At 37.9% G+C, this 8,807-nt stretch overlaps 1 protein-coding gene and 1 pseudogene across 3 annotated transcripts in view; one reads left to right on the top strand and one right to left on the bottom strand.

Annotated features, from left to right (window-relative positions):
* Positions 1-8,807, top strand: part of DLG2 (discs large MAGUK scaffold protein 2) — a 2,237,713-nt gene that overhangs the window by 74,399 nt on the left and 2,154,507 nt on the right. The gene's annotated exons all lie outside the window — the stretch shown is intronic.
* Positions 7,243-7,992, bottom strand: LOC111540776 (annotated as a pseudogene).

Raw genomic sequence — 8,807 nt, 5'->3', positions numbered from 1 at the left:
TTTATTTATTTATTTATTTATTTATTTATTTATTTATTTATTTATTTTGTATAAATGGAGTGTCACTATGTTTTTCAGGCTGATCTGAAACTCTTGCCCTTAAGTGATCCTCTTGCCTTGGCCTCCCAAACTGCTGGGATTACAGGCGTGAGCCACCATACCTGGCCTTACCCAGCTCACAGCATTTATTTTTATTCTATTTTTTTGAGATAGGATGTTACTCTGTCATCCAGGCTGGAGTGCAATGGAATGATCACGGCACACTGCAGCCTTGACCTCTCAGGCTCAAGCAATCCTCCCACCTCAACTCCCTGAATAGCTGGGATTACAGGCACACACCACCACACCTGGCTAATTTTTAAATTTTTTGTAGAGACGATATCTCACTATGTTGCCTGGGCTTGTCTCAAACTCCTGGGCCCAAACAATCCTCCTGCCTCAGCCTCCCAAAGTGCTGGGATTACAGGCATGAGCCACTGTGCCTAGCCAGCTCACAGCACTTTTAAAAAGATTTATAGAGGATTAATTTACATATTATAAATTTTATCCATTATAAGTGTACCATTAAACAGTTTTTAGTAAATTTACAAAGTTGTGAAACTATCACCACAATCTGGTTTTAGAACATTCCCATCATCATGAAAAGATCCTCAGTTCCAGTCCCAGCCCACAACTGATTTGCTTTCTGTCTGTATAAATTTGCCCTTTCTGGACATTTCATATAAGTTGAATCTTATAATATGTTATCTTTCATGTCTAGTTTCTTTCACTTACTATAATGTTTTTGAGGTTCATCCATGTTGTAGCCTGTATCAGTAGTTCATTCCTTTTTATTGCTGAATAATATTCCATAATATACATGTATCACATTTAAAAGAGTTCATTCCCCCAGTTGGTGGACAATTGGGTTGTTTCCAGTTTTTAAATATATAAACTGTTGCTGTAAACATTTGTATAAATGTCCTGGTTTAGACAGGTGTATTCTTTTGTCTTTGGTAGATTCCTAGATGGGAAATTGCTAGGTTATCTGGTAAGTTTGTGTTTAACTTTTTCCATAACTGCCAAATTATTTTCATAATGGCAATGTCATTTTATATTCCCATTAGCAATGTATGGTGTAATTTCTCTATATCCTTGCAAACACTTGGTATTGTCTGTCTTTCTAATTCTAGATATTCTAGGGGATGAGTAGTGGTATCTGATTGTGGTTTTAATTTATTTATAAGAAATAATTGATTTTCTCATAGCTTGTGTTACTGCTAGTTCATAACATCCTATCAGTAATTTTATCCTTTATTTTCTTGAGTGTTCTGCTTCATTCCACTTTCGATATTAGGATTTGGGGCTGATTAACACACTTTACACCAGGGATATTTATCTATGTATCTATCATCTATCTATCTATTTGTCTAGCTAGCTAGCTGGCTAGCTGTCATCTAACTAATCAGCATCTATCTCTCTGTGTGTGTATTTTAGATTTCGAGATTTAAGATACCTTGCTTTTTTGTTGTTGGTTTTCTACATGAACAACAACTTCAGTGCTTACATTTTTTTACATGGTATTTACCTGTCTTAAATAATTTGCCCAAATTTTGAATTTCTATTATATCAAACTTACTTTTTTTGAGAATTATTTTAGGTTAACAAAAGTCTTCTATTAGATATTAATATTTACAAATGTTTAATATATTTAATTGTTTAAGAAGAGCACATATCACAAATTAACAGGTTTGAAGTAAGATGTTGTTTTCACTTTGCTTTCTGATCTGGTGAAGAGACCTAGCAATAATGGAAGCCATGGGGCCGGGTGTGGTGGCTCACGCCTGTAATCCCAGCACTTTGGAAGGCCGAGGCAGGTGGATCACGAGGTCAAGAGATTGAGACAATCCTGGCCAACATGGTGAAACCCCGTCTCTATTAAAAATATAAAAATTAGCTGGGCATGGTGGCAGGCACCTGTAGTCTCAGCTACTCAGGAGACTGAGGCAGGAGAATCACTTGAACCCAGGAAGCAGAGGTTGCAGTGAGCCGAGATCATGCCATTGCACTCCAGCCTGGGTCACAGAGCGAGATGCTGTCTCAAAAATAAATAAATAAATAAATAAATAAATAAAGAAAGAAAGAAAGAAAGAAAGAATGGAAGCCATATATTATGTGAACTCAATGGATTCTTTTTGGAACCCTATATTCCATTTTGATAATTCATTTCATGGCATCACCACTATATATTTCTAAATTGAATTTCAGGGCTTCTCACAGCTTACATACTATAGGAGTTTCTTCTCTTTAGTTCTGCACTTTAGTTTTAGCTTTTCATTTAAAAAAAATGTTTTCAATCTGTATTTTAGATTCAGGTGGTACATATGCAGGTTTGTTACCTGAGTATATTGTGTGATGCTGAGGTGTAAGGTATGATAGATCCCGTCACCCAGGAACTGAGCATAGTATCCAATAGTTAGTTTTCAACCCTTGCCCCACTCCTTACCTCCTCAAAGTAGTCTCTAATGTCTATTGTTGCCATCTTTATGCCCATGAGTATCCAATATTCAGCTTCCATCTATAAGTGAGAACATGGGGTATTTGGTTTTCTGCTCCTGTATTAATTTGCTTAGGATAATGGCCTTCAGCTCCATCCATGTTACTGCAAAGGGCATGATTTCATTCTTTTTCATGGCTGCATAGTATTCCATGATGTATATATACCACATTGTCTTTATCCAGTCCACTATTGATGGGTATCTATGTTGATCCTGTGTCTTTGCTATTTTAAATAGCTCTGCAATGAGCATATGAGTGCAGGTATCTTTTTGGTATAATAATTTATTTTCTTTTGGATATATACTCAGTAATGGGATTGCTAGGTCGAATGGTGGTTCTGTTTTAAGATCTTTGAGAAATCTCCAAACTGCTAAACTACTGTGCACCATAAACAGTGTATAAACATTCCCTTTTCTCCACAGCCTTGCCAACATCTATTGCTTTTTAATGTTTAAAAAATAGCCATTCTGACTAGTGTGAGATGGCATCCCATTGTGGTTTTGATTTGCATTTCTCTGATCATTAGTGATATTGAGCATGTTTCATATGTTTGTTGGCCACTTGTATGTCTTCTTTTGAGAAGTGCCTGTTCATGTCTTTTGTCTGTTTCTTAATGGGATTATTGGTTTTTTGTTTGTTGAATTAAGTTCCTTACAGATTCAGGATATTAAACCTTTGTTGGATGCATAGTTTGCGAATATTTTCTCCCATTCTGTAGGTGGTCTGGTTACTCTGTTGGTAGTTTCTTTTGCTGTGCAGAAGCTCCTTAGTTTAATTAGGTCCCTCTTGTCTATTTTTGTTTTTGTTGCAATTACTTTTGAGGACTTAGTCATAAATTCTTACGCAAGGCTAATGTTTAAAATGGTGTTTCCTTGATTTTCTTTTAGGATTTTTATCTAATTTGAGGTGTTACATTTAAATCTTTAATTCATCTTTAGTTAATTTTTGTATGTGGTGAAAGGTAGGCGTCTATGTTCATTCTTCTGCATATAGCTAGCCAGCTATGCCAGCACTATTTATTGAATAGGAAGCCCTTTCTCCATTGCTTGTTTTTGCTGACTTTGTCAAAGATCAGATGGCTGTAGGTGAGTGGCTTTATTTCTCAGTTCTCTATTCTGTTCCAGCAGTCTATGTGTCTGTTCTTATACCATTAACATGCTGTTTTGGTACTGTAGCTTTACGGTATAGTCTGAGGTCGGGTAATGTGATGCCTCTGGCCGTTGTTCTTTTTGTTTAGGATTCCGTTGGCTGTTCAGACTCTTTTTTGGTTCTACATGAATTCTAGGATAGTTTTTTCTAATTATATGAAAAATGATGTTGGTAGTTTGATGGGCATAGTATTGAATCTGTATATTTCTTTGGGCAGTATGGCCATTTTGACAATATTGATTTTTCCAGTTCATGAGCAGGAATGTTTTTCCATTTATTTGTGCCATCTATAATTTTCTTCAGCAGTGTTTTGTAGTTTTGCTTGAAGAGATCTTTCACCACCTTGGTTAGATGTAGTCCTAGGTATTTTATTTATGTGTGTGTAGTTATTGTAAAGGGGACTGAGTTCTTGATTTGTTTCTCAGCTTGGTTATTATTATTACTATTCTCAGCATGGAAATGCTACTGATTTTTTACATTGATTTGGTATCCTGAAACTTTTATGAAGTTGTTTATCAGTTCTAGGTGCTTCTTAGTAGAGTCTTTAGAGTTTTCTAGATATGGAATCATATAATCAGTGAAGAGAGATAATGACTTATTTTCCTATTTGGGTGCCTTTTATTTCTTCCTCTTGCCTGATTGCTCTGGCTAGGACTTTCTCAAACTTACTTTTCAAGAGACAAATATCACAGAAATTTAATGATCTAATGACATATTTTTTTTCCATCTCTATATTTAGATAACTAGAAGAGAGAATGAACTTTGTAGTGAGGCTTTGATTGAAGTTAGTCTAAAGAAAAATTCTGTAGGCTCTACTGTGAGATGTGAGGCATTTTGCTGTTACTGTCATTCTGATTACCTGGTGAATATAGGTGGGCTTAAAATATTTGTCCAATTCATTACATCTGCTGCCACATCTGTGCTTTGATTCCCTTAGGCTTTTGGATTTTAAGAAAATGATCTTAATAAGTAAATTAGTTATATAAAAACTGATACAAATCTCTATTAATCTGAAGAAACACTTTACAGTCAAAAGGCTTTGTGATATATTTATAAAATTAAATTAATTTGTAAACACTGGAAGAATACATGCAAAATAATAATTGACTTTGTAAAGAAAAAGTTTGTTTGATATAATGCCTTTATGATAGTCTTGGGTATGTCCAAGGAAAGTTATAAATTATGAAGAAACCACAATATAATCCGTTTAAAAGTAATTTTAATCAATTCTAGTGGCTTTTAAAGTTAGTTGCAGGGTCCTAGAGTCAGTGGATGAGCATTAACAGAGGATGGAGGGTACTAAACCATTGAGGTGCTTAGGCTTTCCATCCAAATTTCAAATGAAGTAGATTACGTAATGAGATTTTATGTAACTGTAATAGTAAACACAGAATGAGTAGACTTCTTCTTTTTTTATAATTAAATAAATAACTTTATGATAATTCAGATTTTATAAATGCCAACTACATAGCAAAGTCCCATAAATTCTAACTGAGACACAACCACCAATCAAGGCCCTTTGAAAAATCAAAGATAGGCCGGGCGCGGTGGCTCAAGCCTGTAATCCCAGCACTTTGGGAGGCCGAGATGGGCGGCTCATGAGGTCAGGAGATCGAGACCATCCTGGCTAACACGGTGAAACCCCGTCTCTACTAAAAAAGACAAAAAAACTAGCTGGGCGTGGGGGCGGGCGCCTGTAGTCCCAGCTACTCCGGAGGCTGAGGCAGGAGAATGGTGTAAACCCGGGAGGCGGAGCTTGCAGTGAGCCAAGATCCAGCCGCTGCACTCCAGCCTGGGCGACAGAGCAAGACTCTGTCTCAAAAAAAAAAAAAAAAAAAAGAAAGAAAAAGAAAAAAGAAAAATCAAAGATAATAAAGTGTCAGGGGAGAAAAGTTTTGTTCTCCCTACAGAGAATTTAATCAATGAACTTACTTCCCTGATCCTTTAAAGTTCACAATGGGAAAACTTTTCTTTTAAGGGTACCCTGAATCCATGAACAATCAACTCATATTTAGAAAAATAAACCCCATAGTTAAGAAAAATATATCAAATGCCTTTCACACCCATAAGGTAAAAAAACTTTGATACCAGAATGAAAACCTTCTCAGTCTCTGTACCAAACCAGGTGTTAGTCCACCCATGAGCAAGCTTACCTGAATAACAGCATCTATATACTATCATGTAGCTGAGAACTATATGCTGATATCCTTTTATTCCCTGTGGCTCGGACTGAAGCCAATATTATAAATACCACAGTGAATTCCAATGGTGAAGAGCAGCAGTGTAGATGCTGGAAGTCTACAAGCCAGGTTGTAGTTCAGTAAGACAAGTCATGAATTTACAGAAATTAAGAAATTTTTAACTCAAAAATAATTCTGGTGGCTGGTTTAAAATCTGTCACTGTCCAGGGATGGTGACAGAAGACAGGTGCAGAGAGAGACAGATTCTGCCACATGCACCCTCAACAGTGAAACCATTCTCTGGATGTTTGGAAATGCTTAACAGATTTGGAATGAACAGATTTTCACAGAACACGGGACTCCTGGTACATTAGGCAGTAGTCCTTAAACTTTTGCCTATACATTGTGGAGCATTTACAAATGGAATTCTCTGGACAGTGAGCCCTCAATGCCTTTTTATATGTGGCTTTTTGAATAGATCACATTAGAAACTGAGCAGTTCCTTTCTTCAGTTACCAGTGTCAATGCTGGTATGATGATGAGCAGTGGGGGCACTGACAGACACTGGCGATTCGTTTATTTTATCCTAGTGGAACTGAGATTTCATTTCTTTTCTGTAAAAAATATTAATCCAAGGGAAGAATTTTTAAAAAATGGAAACAATGACTGGTGCCTTAAATACGAGACTGTCATTCTTGATGTTTTTCCAGCAATACAATTAACCCCAGTGTACTTGTAATTTAAAAGAAAAAAAAGACAGTTTTACAGTGATCTTTATTTCAGACAACCTCAAATGTGCTGAAGTTGGTCCAACAGCATCTCAAAGAATCTATGGAAAACAGAATTTTCCTTAAACATCAACAGAGTTGAGGACACAGAGCAGAAATCTATAGCACAAATTATCAAGAAAGAACTTGCAATTTCTCATTGTGAGTGTAAAATAAGAGGACAAGAATTATTTTTATTCACAATCCAATCTGGTAGCTAAAAGAAAAGCAGTCTTTGGATATAGAAACCTGGTTTTCTGAAGAGCCCAGCTGTAAGACATGGCTTGTCATCAGACTTCAACACTATCATGGAAACACAGAAAACTCTGCTTTTGATTGGTTTACTTGCCTCCTAGGAGACAAAAGCAACTGAAAACCTTTTTGGTGTTTTTAAATTAAAAACAGAAAAATGTGTTAGAAAAGACAGCACAGAAAAACTGTGGCTTCAGCTCAACCTGACCATGTCACAGAGTCCATCACTCTCAGCCTTGCATTCATCCTGCTGGTCAGGCTAATTATCAAGACAGTCAACTTCTCCCTTGGACGTTTCCTTATTCCAGACCAGGGCGTGAAAGTGGTGGTTGTCAAGAATCCCTGCAGATTTCCCATCAATGGAACGCATATAGCAGCAACAGGATGGTACAGATCCCAATAACACCCCCTAGGATGAGCAAGTCTCACCGCTTCCTCAGGTTGATCCTCTGGATCAGGCTGTTTACAGCAGGAAAACGATTGGTCAAAGTGTTCATTTTGCTGTGAATTGACTTCAACATTCCTCTCTGTGAAGTCATATTTTCTTTTGTTGCCATAGCAATGCTTATTGTCTCTTCTATCAGACAATCTGAGTTTCGAAGGTGGTCATGTTCTTTCAAAAATATCTCAGTTCTTCTGTTGTTTACTCCAGACCCACTTTTATATGATTCAATACCTTTTCGTACTGATCCCATGAGATTCTCCCTTTCCTGTATTGCCATAAAGTTTGCTTTGGTTTTATGGAATTCATGTGTATAATCCTGCAATATGTCTCTAAGACGCTATAATGTATGCATCAGGGCCACATTCAAGGAGGGGACACCTGCACTGTTGGTATATTGTCATTTTATTGTTTACCCTGTAAGCCTTGCCAAAAGTTGTTCAATCTCAATTGCTGTTGTCTCAAACATTCTGTCTTGGCTTGATCCATTTAAAAGGGGTGTTGTATCAGAATTATACCTGTTGCGTCTTCCATCTTGGGTACTGCTATGACTGTAACTTGTACATAGTTTGCTGAAGGAAACTAGTTTCAGGTCAAGTTCATTTTCCAGTTGTCCAGCCTGTTTCCTGAGATCTTCCCAGTAATTGCTGGTTCCTGCCGCCATCTTTGTTGTCCACCGTCAGCCGGGACCGATTAGACTTCTTGTATTTGATTCCTAGAACATTGTATTAGATAACCATGTAATGCCAATTTCAACAATATCTCAACGTAAATCTCATCTTTATGTTGTGTAGGTGGAGGGAAATCTTCCCTTCCACCCTCTGTAAAGGTTTACTGAAATGACTGACAATAGATTAATAAAAAAAGCTTACAAATTTATTTATGTATATATGAACACGAGAATCCCCACAGATGTAAAATTCAAAGAGGGGTCAGATGGTTGAGGCTTAAATACCTTCTTCCCAGGGCAGAAGAGAAATGGGAGGTGTAGACAATTGTGATGAAATAGTGAATAACTTTCAGGGGAAATAAATAAACCAAAAGGACACTTGCCTGGAGCAAAGTCCTTCTCATCTCTGAGGGAGGTGGCGGGGGGGGGGGGGGGGGGGGGTGGGGGGGGGGGGGGGGAAGGAACAAAGGTTGTCTTATTATGCAGATAGAGTTCCCTAGATAATCTCTTGGAGTTACTCCATGGAACAGATGAAAAGTTTCTCGGCCGGGCGCGGTGGCTCAAGCCTGTAATCCCAGCACTTTGGGAGGCCGAGACGGGCGGATCACGAGGTCAGGAGATCGAGACCATCCTGGCTAACACGGTGAAACCCCGTCTCTACTAAAAATACAAAAAATTAGCCGGGCGAGGTGGCCGGCGCCTGTGGTCCCAGCTACTCTGGAGGCTGAGGCAGGAGAATGGCGTGAACCCGGGAGGCGGAGGTTGCAGTGAGCTGAGATCCGGCCACTGCACTCCAGCCTGGGCGACAG

Source organism: Piliocolobus tephrosceles, chromosome 13, assembly GCF_002776525.5.
Source record: "Piliocolobus tephrosceles isolate RC106 chromosome 13, ASM277652v3, whole genome shotgun sequence".
NCBI lineage: Eukaryota > Metazoa > Chordata > Mammalia > Primates > Cercopithecidae > Piliocolobus > Piliocolobus tephrosceles.
The sequence above is the reverse complement of the archived record's forward strand: the minus strand, read 5'-3'. Positions and strand labels throughout refer to the sequence as shown.